General features: G+C 39.2%; 1 pseudogene; it reads right to left on the bottom strand.

The window, feature by feature from the left end:
• Positions 1–6,355: 6,355 nt before the first annotated feature.
• LOC121803358 lies at positions 6,356–6,945 on the bottom strand (annotated as a pseudogene).
• Between the last annotated feature and the right edge of the window lie 6,877 nt (positions 6,946–13,822).

Here is a 13,822-nt window from a genome sequence, read left to right on the forward strand (position 1 = left end):
CATTGCCCGATGTGCTTTAAGTTGCTCGGGAGACATGTGAGACGTCTCAGCCATATTGAGTTGAGCCAAAAGGGTTCACAACGAGTTGGTGGGGGTTGAGGTGGCACAAAGGGAGCAAGAGCGGGAGAGGGAGCGGCGCGACGACGATTGGTCGTCTCCTATTTCCTTCCTTGCGGCCGGTGTTGGGAACTGCTCGGGCCGGCGTCGGGGCTACCCAAGTTAGCTCCGGCAAGCTGGCTAGCCACCTCATCCTCGCTGGCGTCGGATAGGGATATCGACCTCGACTGTTTGCTGGAGAAGCTGGAGGAGGATGATACGTCTCCCTTATACTTCGGATGCACACGCACCTCCTGCCAAGCGTTGAGATATTTGAATGGTTTGTAATGTTGGGATTGGTAGGTCACCAAGGCGGCACTGATGATGTCGAGCTCGCTCCTGCCGCTCCCCGCCAACCGCTCTTCCTAGAGGTAATACCCCTAGAACTTTTGGATTTCTTTGTTGGCTCTGAAGATGGCATTGCGCACCATACTCTTATTGTGCTCGATGGTTCCATTCGGTCGGTTTTCATTGTACCGGCGAGAGACACGGAACCAAAACCTATCCCCGCTTTGGTTCGTGCCAACCTCCGGATCTTCGGAGATTGTCAAATAGGCTTTGAATAACTGATCCATCTCCTCCGGAGTGTACGGGGTGCGGACTTGAGTGTCACCGGCACAACCGTGAACACGAACACTACGAGGAGTAGGAGTAGGAGGAGTTTGAGTGCCACCGCTCCCCCCGATCCTTGTTCGGGAGCCCACCCGTATCGCCCATCGGGGGCATCTTGGTCGTCCACCGGGTAAGGCCGGTAGCCACCCGGAATTTGAGAACCTTGGGTTTGAGGAGGGGCCGAGAGTTGCGTTTTCGGACTAAGGAATTGTGTTGAGCCGAACCATTCGTAGTTCCAACTGCAGGAGTCGAAGGGGTGATTGCCGGAGCCGGACATTGTTTTTGTAAGAGTGAACCTTGATAATTGATTAGGGGTGTGCATTCGGGTTTCGGTTCGGTTTTTTGCCAAAACCGAAAAACTGAATTTAGTTCAAAATCTAAACCGAACCGAACTCGAAAAACCGAAAAACCGAAACCGAAAAACCGAACACCAAACTTAAAAAACTGAAAAAACTGAACAAAACCGAAAAACCTGAAAAAAATAAATATAATATAAATATATATTTATATATGTGTATTTTATTTTATTTTATATATACTAATAATATATTTATATATAATATAAAATTAATAATACATATAATATATATTATATAGTAGAATATATTAAAAGAATATATATATTATATATAATATAATATATTAAATTAATAGAATATATATAATTCGATTTTTCGGTTTTTCAGTTTTTATCTTTGCCCGAACCGAACCGAACCGAACCGAAAAATCGAATTTTTTTTTATTTTTAAAACCGAACCGAACCGAAAAATCAAAAAAACCGAACCAAAATTTTGGTTTGGTTCGGTTCGGATATTCAGTTTCCGGTTTTTTTGCTCACGCCTATAATTGATGAGAGAATTTAGATGAGAATTGTGTAGTGTGGTGGGAAATATTTTTAGTGGGAAGGGGTATTTATAGATGAAAATGTGAATTTTGGGGGAAAAAAATTAAAAATAAATTAAAAGTGGCGAGAAAACGGATATAATTTATTGGGAAGTGGGAAATATTTTTTTTAATTTAAAATCAATTTTTTACTTAAATTCGATTTATTTATTTTTTTAAATGAAAATGCCAACGACTATGCCGTTGGCCAATCCCGTCGCGCTGCTCAGCGACACGGACGTCCTCGATGCATCGAACAGCGCCGTGCCGTCGGCAAGAGCACAGCGGCGGATTGCACAACGCCGCGCCGCGCCGACGGCACGAACGCCATCCTTCAGAGAAAGCATCGATGTGGATGCTCTCAAACTTAAAAAAATATTCTTTATATTTTGCCTCTTTTACTCATAAAATATTTTTTTAAAAATTGATTTTTGTTTAATATAGACCTAAAAATAAATATTTTTTACTCAAAAACCAAAAATAAAATTAGTTTTGGAATAACATTGAAGCTAATTTCCCTATCCTATTTTAAAATACTAGGATCAATGAGCATCCATCCTTTATTCAAACCGTCTATAACCGTTGTGTATTTCAAAAAATTACTATAATCATGGTTATTTCACATTTATAAATGTAATAATATTCTTTTTCAAAAAAATATTAAAAATTCTTATTCCAAACTAAGTTAGAGCATCCACATCGGCGAGCTGCAGCTCATTCGTCGGTCCGTGCCAGTGGCGCGGCACCGCTGTCCGCCGCTGCGATCTTGCCACTAGCATGGCGCTGCTCGATGCATCGAGCACGTCCATGGCAGGCGGTGATTGCCGTTGGCAATTTATTTATTTTTTTTAAATCAGATTTTAATTAAAAAATCCGATTAAAAATTTAAAAAAATATTTTCCCACTTCCAAAAAATTACATCCGTTTTCTACCCACTTTTAATTTATTTTTCAATTTTTTCCCCCAAAAAATACACATTTTCATCTATAAATACCCCCACCTTCACACCTAAAAATCCACACCACACTACACAATTCTTATCTACATTCTCTCATTTTCATTCTCAATTCTCAATCTTTCTTCCACTCCTACAACATAACAATGTCCGGCCACGGTGATCACCCCTCCGGCTCCCACGGTTGGAACCCCGAGTGGTTCGGTTCACAACCGCTTCCTAGTCCGGAAATGGAATATTCGGCCCCTCCTCAAACCCAAGGTTCGGAAGTTCCGGGTGGCTACTGGCCTTACCCGATCGACGACCAAGATGCCCCCCGAAGGGCAATACGGGTGGACACCCGAGCCTATAGCGAGGTCTAGCGGCCCCTCCCAAACTCCGACTCCTCCAACTCGCGGTGTCCGCACACCGTACACTTCGGCGGAGATGGAGCAATTGTTCAAAGCGTTCTTGTCAATCTCCGAAGATCCGGAGGTTGGCACAAACCAATCCGGCGATCATTATTGGTGGCGTATTTGTCGCCGGTACAAAGAAAACCTGCCGACTGGAACAATCGAGCGCAACGAGAGTAGGGTGCGCAACGCCATATACAGAGCCAACGAAGAAATCCAAAAGTTCCAGGGGTACCTCCAGGAAGAGCGGTCGGCGGGGAGCGGCCGGAGTGCATCAATTCCGCCTTGTCGACCTACCAATCCATGAACTACAAGTCGTTCAAGTACCTCAACATTTGGCAGGAGACGCGATCGCATCCGAAGTATAGGGGAGGCGTAACATCCTCCTCTAGCGGCTCTTCCAAAAGGTCAAGGTCGGTATCTCTATCCGACACCGGCTCCGAAGACGTGGCTAGCCAACTTGCCGGAGCTAACTTGAGTAGCCCCGACATCGGCCCGAGCGGTTCCCAACGCCGACCGCAAGGAAGGAATAAGTCGCCGTCGCACCGCGACTCCATCCGCTCCCGCTCCCTATGTGCCACCTCAACCCTCCACCAACTCGTTTTGGGGGGTTTTGGCCCAACTCAATTTGGCCAATAGGTCAAATATAATCCTCGAGCAACTTCGATCGCATGTGGCGATAATACGGGGTCTCCAAAGAACGTTGGGGGTATTGCCGAATGATGAGTCATCCCCGAATGTAATTTTTACGCTTAAATTGTGTAATTTTTATTTTTTAATAGTTTAATTATGTAATTTTCATTTTTTAAGATTTTCATTATTTAATTTTTATTTTTTAGAAATTTAATTTTGTAATTTTTAGTTTTATTGTAATTTGTAATATTATTTCAGGGATTTTTAATGAATTTTAATTTAGTAGAAATATTTTTATTTAAATTGAAAAATATAATGGTGGAACTCTTGTGCTCGATGAGATGAATGAGGGTGTTGTGCTCTTAGCCTAAGCAGGCAGAAAATTGGAGTCAGACCCACATCCGTGCTCGCTGTCAAAAGCACATAGCTCCATTTGAAAGTGTTCAACGAAATACTCCACATATCTGGTCCCACCACTCTGAATTCTCTTCCCATATAGATCACGAACATTACACGGCTATCGGATCAATCAATTCCTCTTTCTAACATTGACCCATTCTCACATTTGCAAATCAAAAACAAATTAAAACGTAGCGCTAACAGATCTAAAGTTTTTCTAATTACACGGCTAAAATGTTCAATTTAATTAAAAATTAATTTCTGATGAAATTTAATGCGCTCTAAACAAAATAGCAACCGCGTGAAGTTCTCATCTTTTTAGCAGGAAAAAAAAACATAAGATAAGACAGTCGCCATAAATGAAGGAATCATGATGATCCAGAGAGAAAAATAGGTAGATCGGAAAGAAACAAGAAAAAAGGAAAGGGAAGAAAGGGGAGAGTAGATCGGAAGCCATCGGTATGGGCGGCATTGGAAAAGGCATGGGACTCAAAGAGGAAAGCCTTTTCACAACAACGCCCAACCCAAGGCTTCCGACGCTTAGCTCTGCCGTTTCTGTGCGTCCCCACCCGCAGTCGCGAAGAAAGGCATAAGATAGATTTAACTCAATGCTTCGGCTCTCTTTATATAGAACCCAAAAACCCTAGTACTCACCCCTCTTTTATTATGTTTTGTCTATATTAACCTTGGAGTAGAATTTTAGTAGGCCTTAAATCTGCACTTTTTCAGGAAAATCGTTATTGTTCAGGATATGCTTATTTTTGTAATAATACTATATTGCAAGTGTATGCCTATGTAGCTATAAAATCCTCAAGCATTTTTTCTCCAAAACTGAAATAGTTGATATCGCCATTTATTTCTCCTAATCTTCTATATGTATCTAAAGATATTCTTTAGTAATTAGTATTATGATATTATCTTTAATGCCTATTTCAAAGTATATATTAGGATGTGATTTGATTTAGTTTGATATTATCTATAATGATTTCAATATATATTAGGATGTGATTTGGTTTAGTTTGATTTGAGGAGTATCTTGTTGTATGCAAACATATTCGATAAAATAAAATACGTACAGTATGTCAGCATTGTATTTTTTAAATCCAATTCTCTGTGAGTTTTTGTTTTCAATTATTTTCTCCATATTAAATAAGTGACCCAAAATAGAGAAAATATTTTTAAGTTAACTGGAATATAAAGAAATATATATAGACATCACTAATTTAGTATAGAGAAAATATTTACTGATAACATGCGGTTCTAATCGATGTGACAATATTTAATTTCAATCTGTTCTTTTTTTATAGTAGTAGTAGTATAATTTATTTATAAATTAATTTGTTTATTTCTAAAAACCTCATTAAATTTAATTGTTAAGTTAATCAAATATGTTGAAAAAACAGAGATAGAGGTAAACTTAATGTTGGCGATCAATTTTAACCAAATTATAATGAATCGGTCTCTTCTCGTTTTAAAATTGACCAGTTCATAAAGTCGAAGGCCATTAGCTTTCAAATAATATTATTTTGGATTAAAATCGTAATTTATTTACAACAACAAATGAATTTTAGGTTATTGTATGCTGGTTTCATTTCTATCGGGCTTGGATCATGTCCGACCAGTAAGACCATGGTTTGATCGGACACCCGCCTTGATCCATACAGGCACCACCTTCAACTGATATAGGTAAGCCGTAAGCTCAAAGTCATAAATTGTTTCCAAATGGTACACGTATTATCAATAATATCTTAATTTTTTTTTAATTTGCGAGTCAACATTCATAATAATATATTATCAGATCATAGGAGATGATCAAAGTATAACTAATTTTAAATGTATAATTAGATAATATGAATTTAGTTCAATATAAGAACGATTTAGTTTACTATAGTTTACATAAAAGATTTAATTCACTATAATGATATTTTGGTTCACTTCGTGTTTTCAAATTTGTGTTGTGAATTAAAATGACTTTATAGTGAATTAAATTCGTGTTCTTTAGTTACGCATTAAAGTAGTGGTCGCCATATATCACTACTCTGAGGTCATATACATTATGTGTCCATCTTGAAATTATATTTAGTGGCATCTTTGAGCATATTTTACTGGCACTTTTTGAATTGGAAAAATAAGAAAATTATTAATCACAATTTAAGATGGTACCTATGAAGAGACATAGCTCAATTGGTAAGATAATTCTTATTTATCGTATATGTTTGTTATCACGCGGTAAATGTGGAATCATTAATAATCTCTATAAAGTGAAAAAAAATGACAAGCCGAATAAATAGAGAATAAGATACTCTAGTTAAATAAAAGACACTAACAGAAGCAATAGCTCGCATTCATATTAAGACACTCAATATTGGTACATGAATGCCCAATGGGAAGAAACCATTAAAATCTCACAACCAATAAAGGCCATAAAGCCTCTCTTTATTCATAGTATAACTACGTTGGTTGTCGCCAATACATATCAAATGTTGCACCATAATATACCATCAAGATAGATCACTGCACCCTGCAAAATAGTACAACATATATGTCATTAAATTAATTCCAACTTTAAGAACACAAGTTCATGAGAATATATACTGATATACATATATATCTATGCATGGTTACTTACTTGGAGCAGTCAGTGGAAGGGCTGATCTTGTAGGGAATGTTGATGCCACATTGGGCCGGGAGGCAGGCGGCCTTGCTGGCGTTGATGCCTGATTTTGAAGCAGCAAGTTATTTCAAGCAGTTGCAGACACTCTGTTTATCTGGCGTCGTCTTAGTGGAGCCATAGAGACCTTGTATGCCACCGCAGCACCCACCTAAGGGGCCTTGTCCGGTCACATAGGGGAGGCATGGGTTCAGGTATGAAACCACCTTGCTGCACCCTATCGCGGCCTCACTTGGCGTAGCAATGGCCGCGATCAATGCAGCGGCAATGAGCACCGTGCCGATCAACTTCATCACACCACCCATGTCTTGTTCAATTATATGTGTATTTGTGAAATGATAAATGCTTGCTTGCTTGATTGGAATCCCAATTTTTGTGATGTTTTTTTTTGCTTCATGGTGTAGTGTTTATATAGTGTGGGATTTTGTGATGTTATTAATTTCGGATGTTTATGTAGTTGGCCGGGTGGGCTATAATAAATAATTGCAAAATATAGGTGGTAAATAGGAATCGGTGTATTTCAATCACAAATTAATTTGCGGAAACAATATCGCCAATTAGTCAAATAAAATGGGGAATGGAATTGTGACACGCAAATATTTAGATTTATATTACTATAATAGTACTAGGTAGGCAATTGAAACATAAAAATGAATATAATAATATATCATATCGGTGTACACAAAGAGTTTAATTCACTTTATAAGTCTTATGGGCCTCTCCTCTTATCACCAATTAGTTTTAAGATGGAACCAGTGGATTTCTATCATGGCTTCGGAGCAGGAGTCGAACTAGGGCTCAGATTTTAGTTTCATCACTGCCCACTCCATACCAATCTCGACCAAATCACAAAAATCAGAGAGCAAACCAAATTCAAATCAGTATCCCAAAATCCCGAAAATGCCAGACGATAAGAAACCAACAGATCCAGAATCAGAATCATCGAGCAGTAAAATACGAGCGAGTAAGAACGTAATGTTGCGTTCAAACTCAATGGAGGAAATTACCCTCTATGGTCGCGGCTAATGAAGGTTGCGATAGGGAGAATGGGAGGCTACTCCCACATAACCGGAAAACCGGCTCCACCACTGCAGGGGAGCAAGGATTATGACGATTGGGAAGAAACAGATCTAATCGTCTTCTCATGGATCGTAGATAATATCGAAAATGATATTATTGCAGATTTTGCCCACCACCAATCGGCCAAGGCTATATGGGATAGCCTAGCCACCACGTACGAGAGTGAGGCCGATCTCTATCTCGTATATGACCTGGAAGACCAAGCAAACACAATTAAACAGGGAAATATGGATCTAGAGACATACTACCGCAAAATCCACGGAATGTGAATTAACATCGACCAGTGTCAGAAGCAACCGGTCGACTGCTGCGAAAAGGGGGTAAATCAGTTCAGAATCTAAACCAACACCAAGTGACTACTCCGATTTTTGGCGGGGCTTAATGAGGAACACGAAGGAGTCCGGCGAGACATCCTCAGGGAAGTATCACCTCCCCCACTGGAAACTGCCTACGGATGGGTTAAAAAGGAGGCGGCCCGAAGTGGAGGAGATCCCTAAAAACCAACACCCACAGCCACGGTGGAGGAGATCCACAAGGAATCGGGCATGGATTGGCGGCGCAGGGACAACGACAAGGCTACCGAAGTGGAACCCCGCGCCAAAACACCACCACTGCTCACCGTCCGGGGAACAGACCGGTGGACAAGTCGAAGCTTTGGTGCTCCCACTGTGGGACACAAAAGCACACACGAGAAACGTGCTTCCAATTACACGGATATCCCGAATGGTGGGAGGAAAGGCAAACGGCGAAAGCCAAGATGGCTACCGGGATCTCGGTCGGCAGTGAGATGGCGAAGATGGCGATCGGAAATCGAGACATGATAACCGGTTGAGGAAAACAGAAGGAAGAACCGAAGGCTCCCAGCGGAGGCGGGAACGGAGGTGGATTGATCGGCGCCGACAATTTCGCCAGAAAAACAAGGAACCGAAATGGGGAAGGCGGCGAAGGAGGTAAAGGGTTAGGGGATATGAAATTAAGGAACAGACCCCGGATATTGCATGACAACCATCCTACTTATGATAAATTGCATGATGAACCCCGGATTATGAATTATTGTGAAAAACCCCCTGATTTTCTGCAAATTGAGCAATTTAGCCCTGTTTCACTTAGAAATCGATTTGAGCCCTTGAACCGTATTTCCTCTGCATTTACCGTAAAAAGGGATAATTGGGGAGATAAAAGGGGGTGGATATTTGATTGTGGAGCCACCGATACTATGACTCCCAATAAAGATGATTTTGTGAGCTTTAGTAGTATTACTAAAACTTATATAGAGACCGCAAGTGGGGAATTGATTGCCGTGGCTGGGGCGGGTACCATTGAAATATCCACAACCTTGAGATTATCAAACTGTTTTTATGTTCCGACTTTGTCCCAGAGATTAATGTCTATAAGCCATGTAATAAAAGAGTTAAATTGCACCTTACTGATACATCCCGACTTCTGTATTTTGCAGGATATTCGGACGAGGAGGATACTTGGGCGTGGCACTGAAAGCCAAGGACTCTACTACGTGGACGAGATAGCTCAACAAGGCAGTGTGATGCTGGCTCACGGGTCCACTAAACGAGAGATTTGGCTTTGGAACCAACGACTGGGACACCCTTTCCCTGGTTATTTTAGATTACTTTTTCCTAAACTCTCTATTCCAAACGATTTTTCTTGTGAGACTTGCATTTTGGCCAAGAGCCACAGACAATCATTTAAATCTACAAATACTCGTATGAATTCTGTTTTTTCCCTTGTCCATGCTGATGTTTGGGGGCCTGCACCTATTATTGGGGGAATGGTTTGCGATATTTTGTGATTTTTGTAGATGATTGCACTAGGATGACATGGATATATTTTCTAAAACCCAAATCCGAGGTGATTGGCAAATTTATCCTTTTCTTTAACCTCATCCAAACCCAATTTCAAACCACAATAAAAATCCTTGGATCCGACAATGAGCGTGAATTTGTAAACCAAAGAATGACAGACTTCTTTACCGAAAAAGGCCTAATTCATCAAACCTCATGCCCTTACACACCAGAACAAAATAGGGTGGCGGAAAGGAAAAACAGAATCATCCTCGAAATCACCCGAGCCTTGATGCTTGAATCTAGAGTACCTACCCACTTCTGGCCCGAAGCTGTTGCTACCTCTATTTACCTCATAAATCGACTTCCCACTAAAATCCTAAACAAAAAACCCCTCTTGATACCCTCTCCAAACTCACCAAGATACCCGAACACCTTAACCTTCAACCCAAAGTTTTCGGATGTACCGTTTATGTCCATATCCCAAAACATGAAAGAACGAAGTTGTCCCCATGTGCGACCAAGTGTGTCTTTGTGGGGTATGGGATTAATCACAAGGGGTATAGATGCTTTGACCCAACTACAAAACGGGTAGTAACCACAATGAATTGCAATTTTTTGGAAACAGAGTTCTATTATCACACCCACCTTGGTAGTGAGGGGGAGAGTGAGTCACGCAACACAGTAGACTACCTAAGTTGGTTTGTGCCTGGGTCAAATCTTTCCAAAGAGGACTTAACAGAAAATGTTAGCACTGTCGCCGGGCAGATCTCAACCACAACAGAGTCCCCTCAACCGCCTCCAAGTATCCCTCTTCAACCGATATCCGAGACACCTGAGGTAATTCCCGATTCACCTCAAGAAAATAGCTCTATTACTGATCCTACTGATGCAGAAGTTGTAGACTCGGCCCTAGATGAAAGCACGGGTCGATATATACTCCCACCATGGAGTACTCGTGGGGTACCACCGAAATGATTCTCACCAGAAAAGATCGGGAGGAAAAGCTAGTATGATGTGGAAAACTTTGTGAAAGGAAATCTAACCAAGATGGATAGGGCATTTGAGGCTGCCCTCTACGAGGAAGAGGAAATTCCCTATACTGCCGAAGAGGCTATGCAGGTTAAACATTGGAGAGATGCGATGACCGTAGAAATGAATGCTCTATTGAAGAACAAGACTTGGGAAGTCAGTGAACGTCCAAAAGGAGCTTCTACTGTGGGATGTAGATGGGCGTTTACAATCAAAAGAAGACTCGATGGCTCTATTGACCGGTATAAGGCGAGGCTAGTGGCAAAACGGTATACCCAGACTTACGGCATCGACTATGCAGAGACCTTCTCACCAGTTGCCAAGATCAATACAATAAGAGTGTTATTCTCCATAGCAGCTAATCGTGATTGGCCCCTACATCAGTTCGATGTAACCAATGTCTTTCTACATGGAGAACTATCCAAACCCGTCTATATGGTTCCTCCACCTGGGTTTAACGGAGACTTCTAGAATGGAGATGTCTGCAAGCTCAAGAAGATGTTATATGGCCTCAAACAGTCCCCTAGAGCCTGGTTTGGAAGGTTTACTGAAGTAATGAAAAAGTATGACTACCACCAAAGCAACTCAGATCACACCTTGTTCCTGAAGAAGAGGAATGGTAGGATTACATGTCTCATCATTTATGTTGATGATATGATTATCACTGGTGATGATGAAGAAGATATAGGCCAGCTAAAGAAGAACCTATCTAAAGAGTTTGAGATGAAGGATCTTGGTCACTTGAAGTACTTCTTAGGAATAGAAGTGCTTAGACCAAAACAGGGGATCTTTATCAATCAGAGGAAATACGTGCTTGATATCCTAGCAGAGACATGGATGATAGACTGCAAGCCAGCAGACACTCCAATGGTCCAAAATCATGGACTACAAATTCGGGAAGGAGCCAAATTGGCTTACAGGGGGATGTATCAATGATTGGTCGGGAAACTCATCTATTTATCCCACACCAGGCCAGATCTTGCTTATGTCGTTGGAATTGTGAGTCAATTTATGCATGCACCCTAAGAAGAACACTGGGAGTCAGTATTGAGAATAGTGCGGTACTTGAAAGGTACACCGGGGCATGGAGTATTGTTCAAGAAACACGGGCATTTAGAAATACATGGTTACACGGATGCAGATTGGGCAGGGAATCCAAATGACAGGAAGTCAACCGCAGGGTATTTTACCTTTGTAGGAGGTAACTTGGTGACATGGAGGAGTAAGAAGCACAAGGTAGTGGCCTTATCGAGTGTCGAGGCAGAATTTCGAGGGATTAAGAGTGGATTGTCTGAAGAACTGTGGCTCAGAAGACTCATGACCGAACTTGACCTCAAGTCCACCCAACCGTGTCGACTGTTATGTGATAACAAGGCCGCCATTAGCATATCGGAGAATCCAGTTCAACATGACCGAATCAAGCACGTTGAGGTAGATCGACACTTCATAAAGGATACGATTGATGCAAAGGTGGTGGAGCTACCATATGTCAAGTCAGAAGATCAACTGGCGGACATCCTAACAAAAGCAGTGAGTTCGCACTCCTTTCGAAGTGTATTGGACAAGTTAAGTATCAGGGATCTTATTACTTAACTTGAGGGGGAGTGTTGGAAGGAAGATCTAGGTGAATCAAGAAGCTAATTTCCTGCAATCACAATAAGTAGGAAGATTAGTAATTGATTTAATTGTTTTTTACCTTGTATAGAAGATTAGATTTAGGGGAATAATCTTACCTTAATTTGTAGTCTTAAAGCTTATAAAGAGGCGTGTATCAATTCAAAGTGAATAAGAGAAATAATATTCCCCAAAGCCCTCTTTTATCACTATAATTATATTGTTTGAAAGATACTACATTTTCTCGCTCCACCATTATGCAAAAGCTAAGCTACTTTGGGTGTCATTCGTCGGTGGACGAATTAATGATGGGCTTGCTAAATTTGTAACGAAATTTTACATTTGCAACTCCTAGTGCAAATATATATACTTGAATACAACTAGGAGAATAGAAATGCATCTGGAGTAGCTCGGAAGGGATCACCTCATACTTTGCATAATACATTTTATAATACACCATTAAATAGTTGACAAGTGGAACCTATTTTATGGTTTAAAAAGTTATTTCTGGAAATTATTCCCTACTTTTGTTACTTCATGCACTTTTGCTTATTATATTTAATCAAAGAAGCTACGTAAATTGTTAAAAATATTTAATAAGTCAAATTTTATTTACTTCAAAATATTTATATAAAAAGATTAATTTTTTATGTATTCTATCAAATTTAAAATTTTTTTATATTTCTTTTCTAATTTTATTGAGATTATATAATTTTTAATATCTGTAAAAGATGTCGATCTTATATAAAAATGCAATTAACTAGAATTTGACCAAATATCATGTTTTATATAGCTATTATCGAAATACAAAATAATATAAAAAATATAGTACTCCATAAAAATAATTGCAAAATTTTAATTAATTAATTTTTTATATATTTAATTAGTTGATTCTATTATAATGAAACCGAAGTTTTAAAAAAAATATAGTCAACTAATTATGTCAACCTTTTTTAACTTAATACATTTTTGCAGTTATTTTTATAGAATATATATAATAAATTTTATATTGTGATAATAGCTATATAAAACATAAAATTTGATCAAGCTTTAGTTTATTCACAATTTTATATAAGAGCGACATTCTTTTAGTGATATTAAAAGGTAAATCATCAAAGAAAAATAAAAAAAGAAATAAAAAGGGAATTTTTTGATATTTTTATATTTTTCAGAATACGTAAAAGTTACATTTTTTCATATAAATAATTTTTAAAGAGTAAAATTTGACTTATGATATTTGTTTAACAAGAGTTAACAAAATTATTTTGATTAAATATGGTAGTAAGAAAGTGAATGGAATAATTTCCAGAAATAACTTTTTAAACCATAAAATAGGTTCCACTTGTCAACTATTTAATGGTGTATTATAAAATGTATTATGCAAAGTATGAGGTGATCCCTTCCGGGAATAGCTGGGGTTTTTCTTTACAGAAAAAATTAAAAGACATACTCCATATAAACAATGATATATACGCATGTATGTTATTTTAACGAGAGTTCAATGCAATTTAAATACTACCACCATATTAAAGTTCGCCTCCTTTATTTTCTACATGTGTTTGGAACTGAAATTTGAAATTTCGGCATTCATTCACGATTCAATCTCAAAAGTCTAAATCAATAAATGTATTGAGACTTTAGAGATAGTCCTTTTTCG

Source organism: Salvia splendens, chromosome 5 (genome assembly GCF_004379255.2).
Source record: "Salvia splendens isolate huo1 chromosome 5, SspV2, whole genome shotgun sequence".
Taxonomy (NCBI): Eukaryota; Viridiplantae; Streptophyta; class Magnoliopsida; order Lamiales; family Lamiaceae; genus Salvia; species Salvia splendens.